The following is a 19,807-nucleotide window of genomic DNA, read 5'->3' as shown; positions in this document are numbered from 1 at the left end:
CATTCAGAATGCATTGAGGTAAAACTGATAATTTTTTATACCAGTATTGAGCTTCTGTAATGGAACTCGAAGTTTGGGTGGACAAAAAAGATAAAGTGAAGTCTCAAAGGAAGCAGCTGTTGCTGGGTGATTCAATCATAAGAAGTGTGGAGCTTAAAGAAAATGGTTTTGTGAGATGTCTCCCTGGGGCTACTGCTAGAAGAGATAGAAGACGTATTATTAATATTGTTAAGCAAGCAAAGCAGGAAGGGGACGTGGATGTTCTTGTCCATCTAGGGACAAATGACCTGGCTTGCAATGAAGTGTCAGAGGTGAAAAAATCTTTTATCACACTTGGTAATGACGTACAGGATTTTGCATCCACCATTTCATTTTCTGAAGTTCTGCCTGTACATAATGTTCAGAATGATAGGCAGAGGCGCATAAAGGAGTTTAACATATGGCTTGGTAAATGGTGTCAAGAGCAAGGATTTGGCTTTGTTTCTCATAATAGCTCTACTTGGAACAGAAAGGAACTGTACAAAAAAGATGGTTTGCATCTTTCTCTCAAAGGAACAAATGTACTTAGTGAACAACTCCAAGAATTTGCGAAAGAGTATTTAAACTAGGAAGGGGGGGCAAAAGAGTGAAAATAAAAGAGTCCAATTGCCCCCCGAAACAATGCCAGAACAGGTCAGATGCACAGAGGTTAAGAAATGATAAGCTCAGAGTCCTCTCTACAAATGCTCGCAGTTTAGGTAAAAAAATCAATGAACTTGGGTCAATAATGGCATCTGAGAATGTAGATTTAGTGGCTGTTACGGAGACATGGTTTAATGAAAGAAATGACTGGGACATAACCATACCAGGGTACTCTTTATACAGAAGAGACAGAGAAGGCAAGAAAGGAGGAGGAGTGGCCCTGTATGTGAAAGATAGCATTAAATCTAACCTAATACAAGTTGGTGAGGCCAACATAGAGTCAGTTTGGGTTACGTTGCAGTTTGCTAATCATGCAGTAACTCGTGTAGGTGTGATATATAGACCACCTGATCAAGTTAAAGAACTAGATGATCTACTAGTTGAAGAAATAGCTAAAATGACAATGAAAGGAGAAGTTATCATTATGGGAGATTTCAATCTTCCAGATATAAACTGGAAAACCAAAATAGCAAGTTCTACCAGGAGTACAGATATTCTAAATTCCCTACTGGGGTTATCCCTACAACAAATGGTTGAGGAGCCAACCCGGAGGGAGGCCATTTTGGATTTGATATTCACAAATGGGGATTCGGTATATGATGTCATTGTAGGCGAAACCTTGGGATCTAGTGATCACCAGTCAGTGTGGTTTAATATAAGAACTGTGAAAGAGTCCCACCACACAAAAACAAAAGTTTTAGATTTTAGAAAAACAGACTTTTCAAAAATGAAATTAGTCATAAATGAGTCCTTATCAGACTGGAACGGATTACATGGAGTCCAGGAGAAATGGGACTACTTAAAAGGTGCATTATTGAAGGCAACAGAAAATTCAATTAGACTTGTCAGTAAAAGCAAAAAAAGGAAGAGACCACTGTGGTACTCGGCAGAAGTGGCCCAAATCATTAAAAATAAAAAGCTAGCATTTTGTAATTATAAAAAAACCCAGAGCAATGAAGATAAGGAAATCTACAAGATTAGGCAGAAAGAGGCCAAGCAAGTTATAAGAACTTCTAAAGCGCAGGCAGAAGAAAAACTAGCTCAGTCTATGAAAAAAGGGGATAAGACATTCTTCAGATATATAAATGAAAAAAGGAAATTAAAACAAGGAATAACTCAATTAAAAACAAAGGACGGAAGGTATGTAGAAGAGAATAAAGGGCTAGCCGACTGCCTTAATGAATACTTCTGTTCAGTTTTTACAAAAGAAAAAAGGAGAAGGACCTCCACTAGAAAGGATGACTAATAAATCGTTTGATGCATGTGTCTTTACAGAGGAAGATGTTCTAAGTTTGCTGTCTAAAGTGAAGACAAATAAGTCACAGGGGCCTGATGAGATACACCCAAAATTATTAAAAGAGCTTAGTGGTGAGCTGGCAAAACCGTTAACAGATTTATTTAACCAATCATTAGTAACAGGAGTCATCCCGGAAGATTGGAAATTGGCAAATGTCGTGCCCATTCACAAGAAAGGTAGTAGGGAGGAATCGAGCAACTATAGACCAGTGAGTCTGACATCAATAGTAGGCAAATTAATGGAAACCCTATTAAAGGATAGGATTGTGGAACATCTAAAATCCCATGGATTGCAAGATGAAAAACAGCATGGGTTTACTTCAGGGAGATCATGTCAAACAAATCTTATAGATTTTTTTGACTGGGTGACTAAAATAATAGACGGTGGAGGTGCAGTAGACATCGCATATCTAGATTTTAGTAAGGCTTTTGACACTGTCCCACATAGAAGACTTATCAATAAACTGCAGTCATTGAGCATGGACTCCCATATTGTTGAGTGGATTAGGCAGTGGCTGAGGGACAGGACAACAGAGGGTTGTAGTCAATGGAGAACATTCAAAACAAGGTCATGTTACCAGTGGGGTTCCACAGGGATCTGTACTGGGACCAATTTTGTTTAATATCTTCATAAGTGATATTGCAAAAGGCCTCGATGGTAAGGTTTGTCTTTTTGCTGATGACACAAAGATATGTAACAGGGTTGATGTTCCTGGAGGGAAACGCCAAATGGAAAAGGACTTAGGAAAACTAGAAGAATGGTCAGAACTCTGGCAACTGAAATTTAATGTGGATAAGTGCAAGATAATGCACCTGGGGCGTAAAAACCCAAGGGCAGAATATAGAATATTCGACACAGTCCTGACCTCAGTATCTGAGGAAAGGGATTTAGGAGTAATTATTTCAGAAGACTTAAAGGTGGGAAGACAATGTAATAAAGCAGCACGAAATGCAAGCAGAATGCTTGGATGTATAGGGAGAGGTATAAGCAGTAGAAAGAGTGAAGTGCTTATGCCGCTGTACAGAACACTGGTGAGACCTCACTTGGAGTATTGTGCGCAGTACTGGAGGCCATATCTCCAGAAGGATATAGATACTCTAGAGAGAGTTCAGAGAAGAGCTACTAAACTAGTACATGGATTGCAGGATAAAACTTACCAGGAAAGGTTAAAAGACCTTAATATGTATAGCTTGGAAGAAAGAAGAGACCGAGGGGATATGATAGAAACTTTTAAATACATAAAGGGAATCAACTCGGTAAAGGAGGAGAGCATATTTAAAAGAAGAAAAACTACCACAAGAGGACACAGTTTTAAATTAGAGGGGCAAAGGTTTAAAAGTAATATAAGGAAGTATTACTTTACTGAGAGGGTAGTGGATGCATGGAATAGCCTTCCTGCAGAAGTGGTAGCTGCAAATACAGTGAAGGAGTTTAAGCATGCATGGGATAGGCATAAGGCCATCCTTCATATAAGATAGGGCCGGGGCTATTCATAGGATTCAGATATATTGGGCAGACTAGATGGGCCAAATGGTTCTTATCTGCCGACACATTCTATGTTTCTATGTTTCTATGTTTCTAACTCAATACCAGAAAGCAAAAACGCTAGTGTGAAAGTACCCTAAGCTTGTACTTTTATTTCTTACCATGCTTCAGGAAGACAAATAGTTATTTTTGTGAGAATATATTTCCCTTTATTGAAGATATCCTTGTCCTTTTACTTATTTTTTTTTATTTATAAAATTTTTGACAGTGTCACATTAAGCAAAGAGTAAAATGTAGATCTAGTACATAGTCCGTCCTGTTTCAAAAAGACTAACAAACTTCCAATTCACTTCCACATTACTTTGAACTCAGATCCCCCACCGTCTATACAAACATTGTCACCCTTACCCCCCCCCCCCCATGGTGGTCATCTCGGTAAACGACCCCTTTGGCAGCTCCCATCCCACTTTCCTCCCCACCCGTCCCAGCCGCCCCCCGAACGGCGGCAGCACTCATCCAGCACCTGTCGTGTATTCCTCGTATCTCTCCATCTTCACCAAGAGGTTTTTCCATTCCCTAATACTGAGTGGATTCTTTGCTCCCCACTCTGTCGCAATGATCACTTTTACTACCATAAGGCCTCTTATTCATATCCTATTTTTCCCTTTTTCCCTAATCAATGATGGAAAACAACCTAAAACAGCCACTTTTAGTTTAAATATAAGGGATATTAGGGATTCTGCACTTAAAAAACCAAAGACCTCTCGCCAATAAGATTGCATACTTGAACAGGTCCATATCATATGGATATAGTCAGCGGGCTTTTCTCTGCATTTCCAACATTTTGGGTCCCGTTCTTTATAGATCTTACTCAACAATATTGGAGTTAAGTATATTCTATGAATGATATTAAAATAAATAATCCTAAAATTACTAGATATCGTTGTTTTTTTTAAATATTTTTATATATGTTGCCCCATTCGATTGTATTAGATCCAATGTCCTTTACCCATTTTTTTAAGTGTTCGAAATTCCCCCAAGACAGATCCACCATTTGACATATTGGGCATTTTTTACCTTTATTTTTAATAAATCCTGTCTCTAATATGCTGAATATTCCATATTTTCAGACCATTAAAACCCGATTCCAGAAATTATTTTATGTTATTTCCCCCTGACTTTATCCACTGGACTTGAGAAGCCAAATAATATCCCTGAAAAAAAAGAACCGACAAACCTCCGTCCTCTTCCGCTAACCAGAGATATTTTTTCTTGAGTTTTACCCTTTTTCTTCCCCAGATTAGGTCATTCAGCAGTCGTTCCAGATGGTTAAAGAAATGATCCTCAATCCAAACAGGTCAGGCCACCAAAATATACAAAATCTGGGGAAGGAAAAACATTTTTATTAATGCAATTCTGTCCGCCTGTCCGCCCCAGTATTTTCTCGTCTAAAAAACGTAAAAGGGACTGAACTGATGCATCCCGAACGGAACGTTCTCCATTCAGAATGCATTGAGGTAAAACTGATCAACTGATGATTTCTTATCATGCTTCAGGAAGACAAATAGTTATTTTTGTGAGAATATATTTCCCTTTATTGAAGATATCCTTGTCCTTTTACTTTTTAATATCTTTTTTTTATATCCACTTTGTGAGAAAGGCAGAATAATGGCAAAAATCAGACATCCAAACCGTAATAACATTTTTATGTAAACACAGAGGATAAAAAAAGTAAAAAAATATAAAATAAAAAAACGACAGCTCCAGCTCATATTTGGAAAATCCGTATACAATTTTAGATAATTCATTTATCATGTGTTATCAGGCCGGATATATCATTTCCCCTGATGAAACACATCAAATGTGATACAACGTATCACATTAATCATTGGACCCTTGGGAATATTTGTCAGCAAAGTGAAATACAGACATGCTATTTTTGTAATTTATGTCTGTAGATTTGTTTTATTCTTGGTTGATGGGCAGAGAGCATTTTATGGTTCATGTATGGTCACTACTCAACAGTTTACCGTTGTTACCTCGTAATCCCTAAAGACAAACTAGAAGGCACGTTTCAAAAAGAATTATTGTATGTGTAATTAAATCCATGTATTTTACTCTTCATGGATTTTTCTTAAAGAGGTATAAGGGACACAGATTGAGGTTTTTTATTTTATTTTATTTTAATTAATTTTTTCCCCAATTATTTAACACCCTTCTTTTCCTACAGTCTAGACTTCCCACTTAAACCTCTACTCCTATAACTCCATTTGGATGTCTCTGCCTGTATGGAACCTCATGTAAAGGTTCTTTATCATTTATCTTTAGTGATCTTAAAGGGGTTGCCCGAGTTATGGAAAAAAAAGGATCCCCCAGGCAGGAATTGTCATAAAATAATAAAATATATTCACCAATTTTAACCCCCTGCCAGTTTTCAGTAATGTCACTCCAATCTTCCCTGTTGTTGCAGCAATGATGACATCGTCTTCTTGGCTGCAGCAAAAATGTGTATGCATAGCCAAATATTGCAACAGCCAATGATTGGCCACAGTATTGTTCGACATATGGCCGCTGAGGCCAGTAATTGGCTGCAGCAGTCATATGGATGATACAAGCATGTCATTGCTGCAGCTAAGTAAAGCCCAACAGGAGTAGTCAAAGTGGTGATGAGAGACTAAAAACACAGGGAAGGCACAAAAATTATAAAAAAAAGTGTACTCTCCATTCTGAATTAAAACATTAAAAATAATAGAATTTTTTTTTCCAGCTTCCCATTACATTATGTGCAATCCTACATATCATGCAAAATATTAGCCTCATATGGCTAAGTGAACAAGAAAATAAAAAAAATCTTGGACAGCAGGAAGTAAAAGAAATAAAAACAGAAGTGAAAAATGGAAAATGGCTGTGTCAGGAAGAGGTTAAGACACAGACACTGCCTCTTCCCGTTAGGCCACATGCACACGGCTGTTGCCCGGCTATGGCCGTATTGCGGCCCGCAAACAGCGGGTCCGCAATATGCGGGTGCTGGCTGTTGTGCGGGTGCCGGCCGTGTGCTCCCCTCATCACGGATGCAGACCCATTCACTTGAAAGGGTCCTAAATCCAGAGCTGCGGTGTGGAATGGAGGCACAGAACCCCACAGAAGCACTACGGAGTGCTTCAGTGGTGTTTCTATTTTTTTGCGGTGCGGACAGATTACGGACCCATTCAAGTTGAATTGGTCTCGATCCATCCCGGCCACCGCTCGGACGTTGCCCGTGTATTGGGGACCGCGAATTGCAGTCCCCAATGCACGGAACGGCCGCATAATGGACGTGTGCATGAGGCCTTAACCAGAATTTGTAGCCCATAGAAGACTAGGGTGCCTATAGATTTTTACATTAAGAGCTATTCAACCAGTTTACATGTCCAGGTTCACTGCTTTTCTTCACACTGCGTCTTTATGCTGGTCTTTATTGCACTTAAAAATTGATTTTTCTAATATCTGTTTCTAAAAATTGGTTGGGTATATCTCCAAGTTTTAATACAATAAGATGTATCAGAACAATAAAGCAATCTACAGCTTGTGCACAGGGGTCATGGAGAATGTTATACTTGAAAGAAAAAGTTTCGGAAAACAGACACAAATTGGAGAAGAAAACTTGGACAAAGGCAAAAGAACATAGATCTCTGGTGAGTTGCCTTCTAGATTTATTGACTTCATATAAATAAATGTGCCCTCCTCAGTCTACTCGTGTATATTTTTGCCCACTTTTACCATAAAAGTGCTGCAGTTCTTATTCAGTTTATATAGCAGAATATGTAATATTAACACACATGCCTGGAGTTATATTTTACTCTTTTTCTGCTAATGAGAATGTATTACAGGGGATCTAAACTAGATTTAATATTTGAAAAATGGTAAGGAACTAGAATACAATTTTTAAAATTTAAATAAATTATGTATATTTCAGAAAAATGTGTCATTTAGAAATATAAAATTCTGTGTTGCCTAATTTTATAATACACTGTTAAGTCACATTATTATGACCACCATCTAATATTCAGTGTAATCTCCGACTGCAGCAAGAGTAGCTGCTAGATGGGCTGGGAGTGACTCAAAAAGGTCCTAGTATACTACTAGGGATATTTGGCTTGTGGGCAAAATTTCAGGATGAACCTAAATTGCGCTCTAACCTTTAAAAGTGAATTTAATGTGACCTTCTCTAAACTTTAAATGCACATGTCCAATTGTTCAGTGTTGCAGTACTTTATGCACAACTTGCTGTTCTCTAACAAGGAGCTTAATGGCAAAATCCACAACAGGTATTTGATCCATGAATCACCCAATACATTTTATGCTTAAATTAGAAATAGTAACAGTCCTCCTCATCATGATGTTCACATTTTGACATCATGAGAACAAGACAACACCTAACAGTTGATCAACAGTACCTCACCATTGCGAGGCTTTAAGCAGGATGTTCTCAGATGGAAGTGGACTGAGCTTAGCGTGTCACAGTGTCATCAGCAGGTTGCAAAAGAGATACAGAGAGACTGGAAGAGTCACAGAAAATAATAGAAGTGGAAGTCCTTTGGCCACATCCCATACAGATAACTGCTTCATTGTGAACAATGCCCTGCGGAACCAAATGATGAATGTCACACAATTTAGGCACCCAAGTGTCACATTAGACCATTTGAAACCATTTACATCAGCGTGGTCTGTGTGGTAGACAACCTGTAAGGGTACCTGACCACACCACCAGGCATAGGTGTCAGCATTTTGCATGGGCCAGGGATTATCGACACTGGACGAGGGACCAGTGGGCCTCAGTGCTGTTCACTGATGAAAGTCTATTCACACTGAACATAAATGATGGCTGCCAATGATATTGGAGACGTCAAGGAGAGCTCAGTCACGTTTGTCATCAGACGAGCCTTTGGTGGTGGTGCTGGTGTTACAGTGTGGGCAGATGTGTCTAGTCAATTCAGAACTGCCCTACACTTTGTGAATGGTACAGTGACAAGCCCATACTACTTGAATAACATCATTAATCCAGTCATTGTGCCTCTGCATAAACAACACAGGCCGAATTTCATCTTCATGGACGACAATGTTCCAGCTCATTGAGGTGGCATCATTACGGAATAGCTGCTGGAGGCTGGGGTACCTCAATTGGAATGGCCATACCTGAATCCCATTGAAAACCTATGGGATCAGCTGAGTCAGCCTGTAGAGGCTCGTAACTCTGTACCCCAGAACCTCAATGACCTGAGGGCTGCCCTTCAAGAAGAGTGGCATGCCATGCCTTAGCAGACAATAAGTCGACTTGTGAACAGCATAAGACATCATTGTTAAGCTATAATTGATGCTCAAGGCCACATGACACATTATTGAGACACCACTATTGATGGCTTTTGTGTCAGTAAATTGTTTGAGATGAGAAAATTATCATTGCATGCCTCTACTTAAATGCCTTACTTTCACAATATAATATCACTGTAGCATGAACTTTTTACGTTTTCATTAATTTTAGCCGAAATCCAAATACTCCTAACTTTATGTGAGTAGAGTTGGTTGTCACAGGTATCTGGATCCATGCTGACTGCAATGTATCCCACAGCTGCTGGCGGGTGCATGGGGAAGGATCCATAGATCAAACACTACGATCAAGGTGAACTAACAGATGCTCAATTGGGTTCAAATCCAGGAAATTAGGGGGGCAGGGTAGGTCACTTTAACCCCTACCTAAGTCTATGTACCTTTTCACTTCAGCCAATATCTCTCTAAGTTGCTGCCCGGGTGTACTCTCCATTAGCAAGGCTTACTTGGAAGCAGGACAATATTGACTGTATCAAGGCAGCAGGCACATAGACAGTGCACAGGTCAGGAGAAAGAGTTGTAACAATAGAAAGGAACAAATGAACATCAATTCAGAAAGAAATCAAAAATACACTATGGCTCAGAAAAGAGGCTTGTGGAATGGGCCCTTAAAGCATGTGGAACTTTGGTCTTGGCTATAGTCTTTATTTTTTAGTACACTGGATCATTAAGAGGCTATGAGATAGTATGAGCAAAATTTTCTGAAACCAAGCTAAATCTCCTACTATCCTTAAAGATGTGATATAATAATAATTGAAGCCAAATTTAATTACTTAGATCCGAATTTCAGGAAGAATTTGATTGGCCATGAAGCCACATTTCCTCGAGCTTTGTGCTATTGAATGTATTCTTCCTGAAATGGCAGTAAAATAAATAAATAAATAGCTTATCCATTTGCTTGCGGAGAGGCAGTTGCGGCTATCTTGATTGAAGATACACTGCAAAATATTGCACAGGTTGATGTGTGATGTCACAACACCAGCACGCTGGCTGGCTGCGGTGACGTCATCAGTGATGACGTCATCGCATCTGGCCAGCGTGATAAAGTGCTGCGTGTGCGTTTTCATGCAGTGTCTTCAATGAAGATGGCCACAACGGCCTCTCCGTGGGCAAATGTCAAAGGCTCAATTGTAGCATCAGATTCCACCATCAGCGATTAATGCAGACTCTGAGGGGTTCAATGATGTGGGCAGCGTGATCGCCGTTCCCTGTTATTGCATCCACTACATACAAAGGAATGCGCATTGGGACAAACTAATTTATCACGGATCAAATTTCTTTGCGAACTTCGGTGAAACAGCCAAATCAAATTTTTCAGAACTTCAATCATCACCACATACAGTTACACATGAGAAAACTCTGCAGCCACCACTAGATGGAACTCACCAAAGACAAGTGTTTTATTAATTAATGAGATCTGTATAAGGCTGTCCCTAGTAATCTCCATCTATAGTTGGCTGTAGGCCTCCAAAAGTCTATCATTTATTGTTACGGACAATGGTTGTGGAGCCACTGTGCCAACTAATAGGTTTGATAGGTTTGGCTATTCCGGTGGACGTTGTCTCAGCAGACACATGGATTTCTTTCTTTAACCCCTATACAGGGATCTGGCCTTTGTTGCAGGGGAGCCACCACGCTGCTCCCTCCTGGGATAGTTGCCAGCGACAGCACTGCAAAGCATCAAGGGATTAGTTAATATTCACAGTAAGAACCAGGTTGAGATGAAGCATCAGTGTACATGCCAATCCTATAAACAGCCCCAGAATCAGAGCAGGTGATACAGAGTCAGAATCCAGGAAACAGGGAAAAGTCAGAGCATAGGCAGGTGAACAGATCAGGGTAACAGGCACAGGTCAAATGGCAGACAGACAGACTCTGTCCAGAGACAGACAACTGTATAATAGCTCCTGCATAGGATCCAGCAGACTAGAAAGACTAGACAGAACCTGTTTCTCCATCCAGGGGTGGAACAGACGACAGACAATATATAACAGGGCTGATTTATCCATTAGACAAGCAGGTGGACACGGAAACCAATGAGCATTAACCCTTGCAGTGCTACCTAGAAATCAGAATACAGAAAAAATGGAGGGATAAACCCTAGCAATGCTGCAGAAGGAGGGGCACAGGCTAGTAGCAGACACAGACTGCCAAAGTAAAATTTAACCTGGACAATTTTGAATATATTGCAATCTGAGCTCTGTTGTTCTGATACAGAGCTCCAGATCCCCTGCTTTCCTTGATATGCTCATATACAGTAATTAAATAATACAATTATTATTTTAGTATAGCTGTGTTTGGTTTCTTCAAATCACCTATAAAAATATTGTTTCGCCATGGGTTAACATTGTAGCAAGTGTATCTAATAACGTTGTAGCCTTGTGCAGTCCCCTGAATGGGGCTATCTTCTTGAATGTGTCACACAAAATGATTTGACTGTAAAAGTCAAAGGTGTAAATGTCCCTTTTACAATCCTTTCCAGCTCATTGTGTGACTGACATTTTACATTTGACAGAGAGAGCAAAGTGATCCTGTATCCAGCTGTGGATGAAATCTATGGAGATGATGATACCATGTGTGGCGCATTCCCCAAGAATGTAAATTTTGCAAAATATAAGAACTCATTTTTTTATTGTCTATAACATAAGTGAATATTGTAATTAGAGATGAGTGAAATTTTCAAAAATTTGATTCGCAGGTTAACCAAATTTTTCCCCAAATTTGCGGCAAATTATGTTTAAAAACAGCTATTTCCTATGTTAAAAACCGTCTATTTAACACTGTGCCTTGCAGTAACATGCATAGGGAGCCTGATGTGGTAGTGAAATAATACTGTGAGTCGTATGACATGCAGATGACAGGCGTCACTCTTAGAATCACTGCACACTTCACTTATTTGGGCAGTCACAGGGCCAAAACTGACCAAATAGCACAAAGTATGAACTCAGCCTTACAGGTCGATGCTAGCGCTAAGAAGAAAAGCACTCCTTTTACACCGTTGTCAGCTGATTCTACAAAGATGTCTACAGAACCTGTTCTATTAAACGCCTATACAAGTAGAGGCCCCTGACAGAGTGGAGAGGGTGTCAGCAGTAAGTTTGTGTTAACATCACTGATTAATTTGCCCTTCCTCTGATCCGTTAGAACAATAACCCACAAAAAAACGGATCCTGTCTGTGGAGCATCAGTCTTCACTCGGTCAGCATTTGCTCAATAATCCATCAGTATTGCTAATGCCCAAAAAAATGTGGATCTAAAACAGAGACGACACGTGAATGGAATATTTGCATGTCTTCTGTGTTTTGTACCCACTCCTGCTTTTGGCTACCAAATCATAAGCACATTCTGATGGGACCATACAGGCCTTACAGCTGCTACACAGACAGAATCCATTTTGCATCTCATTTTTCCTTCCTTCTGACAGATCAGAAGAAAGGTCAAATAAATGATGATGTCAATAAGGCCGAAAGCCAAAATGGTGGCCCAGTCATGAAGTGGGGAGGGTGGGAACAGCATGAGTCCACATAGTGGACCTATGACATAGTGGTGATTTAGAGGCAGCATGAGGAGACCACAGAGTGGCCCAATGAAAGGGTCTGGAGGTGGAAGAAGCATGATGAGGCCACCGAGTGGCACAATGACAGAATCTGGAGGTGGAAGCAGTATGAGGAGGTCACCGAGTGGCACAATGACACAGTCTGGAGTTGGCAGCACCAGGAGAAGGCCACAGAGTGGCACAATTACAGAGTCTAGAGTTGGCAGAAGTATGAGGCATTGGAATTTTTGCCCATCCTTTCAGGCAAAACTGCTCCAACTCCATCACGTTAGATGGGTTGTGTTGATGTGCAGAAGTCTTCATGTCATAAGACAGATTCTCCCCTGGATCAGATTTTATTAGGCCATTTCAAGACATTTACTGTAAATGTTTCTCCTTAAACAACCCAAGTGTAGCTTTAGCAGTAGGTTTTATTGTCCTGTTGAAAGGTGAACCTCCATCCCTGTCTCAAATCTCTTTGGTAGACTGAATCAGGTTTTCCTTAAAGGGGTTGTGCAGCCAGAATAGGTCATTAATATCTGATTGGTGGTAGTCCATCTCCCACCAACTCCGTCAATCTGCTGTTTGAAGTGGAGGCAGCGTTTATACAAGCTCTGCTTGCTTTTGAAGATTACTGTGTGTCGTCTCAGAGGTTTCGGTGGCGCAGTGCAATTATAAGCGCTTGTTCTCAGTCACTTGGAAGAGACTTGCACTTGTAATTACACTGTGCAGCCACTGCAAGCTTGAAGTGTAATCTTGAAAAAGAAAGCAGTGTTCATACAAGCACCGACTCTGCTTTAAACAGCTGATTGGTGGGGGTGTCAGGAGTCGGACCGACACCTATTAAATACTGATGACCTATCCTGAGGTCTGTTCCATGTATTAGTATGTACTCTGCTTGCCTGAATTTGTCTGGTTCAGTCTGTGTTTGCCTGAGATTTATGTACTCTGTGAGCCTGCTCTCCACCTGGTTCTGTCTGCATGCATTGCCTTGGTCTATGGTGATTTGTTCTGGAGTTTTTGACATATGTGCGTCAGCTGCTAACTACACCCAGACAATTCCAATTGGTAGCAGCCTGGTGGCCCTCCTGTAGCAAAAAACAGATCCCTGTATAGGGTTTAAAAGGTGGAAACCTGCGGATCTCCTGGACAAGGCCCTAAGTATTAGCCCAACACCAAACCAGTTGGTTGGCACAGTGGTTCCACAACCATTGTCCATAACAGTTGGGTTTGGATCTCAAACAGAAAGAGCTAATCGGTAGCAGGGCAGGGTGTAGAACTCCACCAATCATCTATTAATGGCCTATTCTCTAGATATAAAAGTACTGGAAAACTCCTTTAAGGGGGTAAATGCTTCTCTCATATATTGTACAGAAATAATTTGCACACAAATATTTTCATATGATTTCCTTAAATCCTTTAAAAGGCCCACCTAGAACTCTTGTGGATTAAGATTGGAGTTACATGGCCAACTTTGGCCTTCGAGAGCATCATGTGACCAAAGATCGTTGTGTGGCACTGCTGCCTCACAAGTGAAATGGAGCTTAGTGCTATTAACATGTTGATGTGACTGCCATCACAAAATAAATAAAAATTTTTAGCAGTATTGCAGCAAAAGTCACTGTGAAGTCCCAACCTTATACAAAGACTCCAACCATGCCAACATTTGACTTGTCTATGATACTCCCCTGCCTCTTCCTGCCATCCTAAATGTTTTTTAAGCAACCAAAAGTTTTTTTCTTCAGAATTCACTTACTGACAAAAAAAATGCATCAGAAATGCAACTAGTATACGCTTTGCTTGGCAAATCATGTTGAAAGAATTTCTGAAACTTCCACTCAAGACAGGTATCAGGGTAAGATTACCCAAGGGAAATCAGCACCTGCCTAGCTGCTAGGAACAAATTAGACACATTTGTCCAAGTGCTAATCAGGTTGTTTGAAAAAGACAAAAAAAAAACTCAGTTCACCTTGAGGATGTAAGGGGCACGTTTTGATTTGATGTGACAAATTACTTCAAGAAGTTGAAGCAACAGCTGATTACCTTATCAGCAGCACTAATGATGAACATATATTTTAATTAAAAACACTATGTAAGAACATGGCTGCAGTATTTTATTACTTCTACTTTTCTCTTCCGCCGTTTTCTTCCCTCCCAGTTTTCATGTACGGGAGATATTATTAGGAGAGTAGTAGCTTTATTTTCTATTTAACATGTATATTGCTTTTGACGAAGATGTGACAAAGCGATACAGTTTCATCTCTGAGATCTGCCAATCACAGCATCAAGTTTTTAATACAGAATGTGGCAGAGGTAGAGTTTCATAAACGTATATGAAGTATGAATTGCAATCTGTTCTGTCTCGGAAAAGCAGATATTGAAATAAAAATAAAAAAAAGAAGTGAATTATCATTTTGATTGTAGTAATGGAAAAAAAAATCAATTTTCCTCTTTCCTGTGATACAATGTTGTGAAGAACGAGGACTGAGACAGGTTCTAGTGTGAAAAAAAAGCTTTGGAAATATGATGGGTGTTTTCTTTGAGAAGAAATGTTAAGGCATGATGCAGCAATGGTAATCATAAATTGATATTGTGTTGGGTAAATGGTGGGCTAGGTTATATTATTTGGAATTAAAATTAATGAGACCAGTATGTCGCTCCAGAAAAAGAGTCCTATTGTCTTAAAGAGTCCCTGAGTTTTCAAAAAAAGTTTTCATAATAGATATGCTTTTTTACTATAATAACTGTAAATGAACAGTTATGTTTGGGTTTCCCTAAACATTTCTTCTGCACAGATAGATGCATTTCACACAGTATCAAGGTGTGTCTTACTTCTGTACTGTATGGAGTGACCTCATTTCCCTTACTTCCCATTTTTTCCCCCTAAGGGGCTCATAAAGATGATAAGGAGGAATAAATCACACTTACGGAAAGAAAGGGGGCTCCTGTGATGTTCAGAAGTTGTGTAGAAGCAGATTTCTATCAGGCTCAGTATCTTAGCTAACTCTGACCTGCCCCCTTTTCCTGTAAGTCATCTTCTTAATCTCTGTTACCAGGGATGGATCTTGCTTGAGAACAGGCAGTGGGCTGCAACTTAGGTGGAAATGAGACCCCTAGTGGCCATGACTTACAGCTTTTTTCAGATGGATGCAGTGATATTTTGTTAAATGAAGTCATTTTCAAATTTGCTAGTTACACCATTATCTATTAAAATAAATTAAATTGTGTGAAAGTGCAGTGATTCTTTGAAGCCAAAGTCTGAAAACAAGGTTGGTGAGGGTGTTAGGTAAATGTTTGATATTGTCCTCCTTAGTACAGATATACAATGTCAGATTGGGGTTTCTCAGGCCCACCTGAGGAAATTATTCTCAATGCCCAAAACTATATGATCATCAATAAAGTTTAATAGGTTTTGAATGAAAGAAATGGTTGTTAGTGGCAAGTAATTGGCCCCAAAGGCACCTCCAAATGGGATATTTCACCTAGACCTTTGGAGACCACTGTGGCATCAGAGACTGTCCCTCCAGATTCTGATTCTAGTGGGCCAGTCCAACCCTGTAGATTTCATATAATGTGTGGCTAATCTGTCACCAGAATCATCACCATTAAAGTAAAACTATTGTCTTGGAGCACTTACTACCTCAAATGTTTTACTGGGCATGCACCGAGCCCAGTGACGGCTTCATCCTCTGCTTGAAGAGAAGGAGAAGAAGTGAGGCGAGATTTGTCAGCGACGCTGAAAGAAAGGGTGGGCGGGGTTATCTGCTGTAAGTGATATGGTGGGTGGGGACAACCACGCTGCTCGGGGCGTAGAGTGTGAGCCAAGGAGAGGAGTGCTTGGACTCTGCTGGAGGGCAGGCCTGGGCACTCACTGGGGGAGTTCCTGGGCACCTTTGAACAAAAAAACCACCCCTCTGGGCACCTTACTGGCTCATTTGCATAAGGAATAAAGTGGATTTTTTTCAAGATAGAAACCAAGCAGAAAGGAAAGAAAAGCACACCTGGAAAGGAGGTAGTAAGTGCTGCAAGACAATAGTTTAAGTTTAATGGTGATGATATTGGTGACAGATTTCCATTATTATTAGCAATAATAATTGTGAGCACATGCTGATATTGTCAACAGAACCCTTTAAAATTGTAATGTGAAAAGCTGATTCTTTGGAAGCATTTATCAACCATTTATTCCCCTCTCTCTATGAGAAATATAAACATCTGGCCACCAAATTTCCTCTAAATAGCAGTTTAGGCAGATAGAACTCGATATTCCCAATAATGAGAAATAGGCTTTAGGGCCCTTATAAGTTCCTATTGATATCTTGCCTGTACAGAGAATATTTTTCACAGTCAAAGTATTCTAAACATCAATTGTAAGGGGAAATTTACCCAAACTTGGGGAGAACAATTTTCATTTAGATGTTACCGTGATTAGATTCACACCCATGACAACAGTAGTCAAATAGTAGTTCTACCCACTGAGTCAACTTGTCTTAAAACTTTTATTTAGGTTTTCACTAGTGCTGCGCAAATCGAAGCGGAATTCGGTTCAAAGTTAAGCTAAACTTTGATTTCCTTGCACTTTGTGGTAATGAATAAGTTTTTCCTAAAATGGAGGCTGCATGTGTTACCAAGTGAAAGTAAGAAGCCTGGGATCACCCATAATGCCGTGCAGTCAGACAATTTGCAGATAGTCAACCCCTGTGATGTAAAAAACTCTCATTCTATGCAGTCTCCACTATTGTCCTGTGAGCTGAGCATAGGGAGAGATGTTGCAAGCACTCATGCGCAATGGATAGTGTTATGGAAATGATTAGCAGAAGAATATTGGAGAGAGAGATAGTGCAGGAAGGGTGCAGGGAGACTTATTTTGCGTCAGTTTTATTTATTTATTCCTACATGTACTTATTCCTAAATGTAATTCAATACCAATAAAATGAAAGCCTTTATTATTCCGGTGCCAGCATGACAACCAATACCATCCAGTCTGCACCCTTAGGCCTCTTTCACACGGGCGAGATGTCCGCACGTGAACGCATTGCACCCGCACTGAATCCGGATTTTCAAGCATAACTTGTGCGTTGCGTGAAAATCGTAGAATGCTCTATTTTGTGCGTTTTTCACGCAACGCAGGCCCCATAGAAGTGAATGGGGCTGCGTGAAAATCGCAAGCATCCGCAAGCAAGTGCGTATGCGGTGCGATTTTCACGCATGGTTGCTAGGTGATGATCGGGATGGGGACCCGATCTTTATTATTTTCCCTTATAACATTGTACTAAGGGAGAATGACATATTAGGTATTGCCACGTCCGTAACAACCAGCTCTATAAAAATGTCACATAACCAAACCACTCAAGCGAACACCGTAGAAAAAAAAAAAAATGTCAAAAAATTGCAACAGCCAGTGATCAAAAAGGTGTATGTCCACCAATATACTATCAATCAGATTGTCACCTTATCCTACAAAAAATGAGACCCTACCTAAGAGAATCGGTTAAAAATTAAAAAAGCTATGGCTCTCAGACTATGGATACACTAAAATATCATTATTTCAGTTTCAAAAATGCTATTATTGTGTAAAACTTAAATAAATAATAAAAAGTTGACATATTAGGCATTGACATGTTCGTAACGATCTGCTCTATAAAAAAGTCACATAACATAATCCCTCAGGTGAACGCTGTAAAAATAAATAAATAAAAGCAGCGCCAAAACAACCAATTTTTTTGTCACCTTGCCCCATAAAGTGTAATAATGAATGATCAAAAAATCATATGTACCCGTAATTGGTACCAATAAAAATGTCAACACTTCCTGCAAAAAACGACAATCGGCAAAAAGACAATCGGCAGAAAAATAAAAAAAATTAAGCGTTCAGAAAATGGAGATACAAAAACCTACTTTTTTTTTTGTTCAAAAATTCTTTATTATGTAAACCTGAAACAAACATCATAGAAAGAATATATATTTGATATCATTGTGTCCGTAACAACCTGCTCTATAAAAATAGCGCATGAAATAACCTGTCAGATGAATGTTGTTAAAAATAAAAAACTGTGCCAAAACATCAATTTTTTGGTTACCCTGCCTCACAAAAAATGTAATATAGAGCAATTGAAAATCATATGTACCCCAAATAGTACAAAAAAAAAATGGCACCTTATCCCATAGTTTGCAAAATGTGGTCACATTTTTGAAGCTTTTTCCAGCAGCTAAATTTTTTTCCAGCTTTGCTGCTGGAATTTTTTTTATTGAGATGTAAAATCTGCCAAAAAAGTTACATTTTGAAATTTCATCTCCATTTTCCATTAATTCTTGTGGAACACCTAAAGGGTTAACAAAGTTTGGAAAATCAGTTTTGTATACCTTGAGGGGTGTAGCTTCTAAAGTGGGGTCATTTTTTGGTGGTTTCTATTATGTAAGCCTCACAAATTGACTTCAGACCTGAACTGGTCCTTAAAAAGTGGGTTTTGGAAATTTTACGAAAAATTTTAAGATTTGCTTCCAAACTTCTAAGCCTTCTAAGGTCCCCAAAAAATAAAATGTAATTTTCAAAATGAACCAAACATGAAGTAGACATATGGGGAATGTAAAGTAATTATTATTTTTGGAGGTATTACTATTTATTATAAAAGTAAAGAAATTTTTTATCTCATTTTTACCACTGTCATGAAGTATGTTATGTGACGAGAAAACAATCTCAGAATGGCCTGTGTAGGTAAAAGTGTTTTAAAGTTATTACCACATAAAGTGACACGTCAGATTTGCAGAAAATGGCCTAGGCAGGAAGGTGAAAACAGGGGTTAACTTTGTTTTTAGGGGGGATTTTTTTATGTGAAACTTTTTTTTGTCAAAACACTTCATTTATTTTTTATTTTATTTTTTTTATTTCTTATTTTACATTTTCGGTCCCCCAAAAGATCATACAAGACCTCTGGGGAACATTTTACTTCATTTTGTTTTTTTTTTACTATTTTTTTTCTCCTGTAAAGGGGGCTGATATAGTAGCCCCAGTTATAGGGTAAATACACCCCCCCAGAGAGGCTGTACAGCATAATACAGCACTGTACAGCCTCAGTGCAGGGCTGATGAAGGTCTATGGAAGACCTGACAGCTCCTGCACTCCCCCGGCCCCGGGCGATCACATAACCACCGGGCCAGGACCGAAGTGGCACATCGCGATCTAGAAGGCAGGGACACCCAGGAACGGGTTCTGCCTTCTCTCTGGGGTACCCTGCTGTCACTGACAGCGGGCCCCCCGCTCGGCAGCTGCACGATTAGCGTGCATCTGCTATCTCTGAAAGGACGTTCCAGAACTTCCATTCAGAGATAAACCCAACCGCCCAGGACGTTTATAATCAATGGGCGGTCGGGAAGTGGTTAAAGGGTTTCTACCACTTCGGTTGCACATATTTAGCTGTCAGACACTAGCGATCCGCTAGTGTCTG

This window comes from Bufo gargarizans, chromosome 10 (genome assembly GCF_014858855.1).
Source record: "Bufo gargarizans isolate SCDJY-AF-19 chromosome 10, ASM1485885v1, whole genome shotgun sequence".
NCBI classification, from domain to species: domain Eukaryota; kingdom Metazoa; phylum Chordata; class Amphibia; order Anura; family Bufonidae; genus Bufo; species Bufo gargarizans.
Note: the sequence above shows the minus strand (reverse complement) of the source record.